This window comes from Hermetia illucens, chromosome 3 (genome assembly GCF_905115235.1).
Source record: "Hermetia illucens chromosome 3, iHerIll2.2.curated.20191125, whole genome shotgun sequence".
Classification (NCBI taxonomy): Eukaryota; Metazoa; Arthropoda; class Insecta; order Diptera; family Stratiomyidae; genus Hermetia; species Hermetia illucens.
The window spans coordinates 5,686,824-5,687,899 of NC_051851.1; the positions used below are offsets into that span (position 1 = coordinate 5,686,824).

General features: G+C 37.4%; 1 non-coding gene across 1 annotated transcript; it reads right to left on the reverse strand.

The window, feature by feature from the left end:
- Trnap-agg lies at positions 1 to 72 on the reverse strand. The gene has a single exon. It is a non-coding gene; the product is annotated as a tRNA-Pro (tRNA).
- Between the last annotated feature and the right edge of the window lie 1,004 nt (positions 73 to 1,076).

Here is a 1,076-nt window from a genome sequence, read left to right on the forward strand (position 1 = left end):
GGGCTCGTCCGGGATTTGAACCCGGGACCTCCCGCACCCTAAGCGGAAATCATACCCCTAGACCAACGAGCCAGTTGGGAAGTTGGTTGAAAATATACTTCTTCATACCAGGGCTCCATTCTTTTCAAGAATACAAACGTATCTTAACCATAAAACTAGTCATGAGACTTTTGTAAGAAAGCAAAGATAAGGAAGTAATACAAGATAGATGCGAAATTTTAAAAATAGATTGATGTGTGTTGTGTTCTGCTTAGAGCTTTGTAGTAGTTCATGCTTGCGACTTTTGTATTTAATTTTCGAATATTGATTCATCTTCGATTTATAGGATTAACTACTTTACTTATTATACTCATTATTTTCGCTACACACATAAATTAATATTTGAGAATATTGTCTCCATGCAGTCGTAAAACCGGAAAACCACTGAGATCTTTTGAGGAACATCTAAAATTCCAAGTAAAATGAGAAATTATTTGCGGTACCATAAGGCCCATAAAACTAGAACTTGACATTGCTATGCAGGTGCCACTGTTGCTGAGCTAATGCATCATACCCCCATGCCCATAAAATAGTGTTTGTAATATGCTCAAATGTTATTAACAATAAATATGGACGAAGTTTCAATGGAAACCTTTTGTGTGATATGAAATTTGCATGACAATGGCTCTCCCATTAAAATGCAATTCCGATGCAACTATGCATCCCCATATGCAGCTAATGAGCCGATTCACTACTTCGTGTCAAACCACATTGGAATTGGATTTCAATGTTAGCGTTTGCAGAGCAATCAGATGCACTATTATTAGTTAATTGGATAAGAAGTAGGTCAGATCATAGAATCAGACTGTAGGTAAGTTGCCGGCATATGAGAAATTTTAATATGTATCTACATTGGTAGTATTAGGAGATAGTAGATAATGTAGCAGAAGGGAATAAAAGAGAGCAGAAAGGTAGAAAAGGCATCAAAATGAGTAGCATCCGCAGGATACCGCGCTGCGAGAATTCTAACAGTTGATGACATACTCGTACTTCTTGTGAAGAGGACATTGAGTTGACTTCAAGCAGTCAAGCGTTTT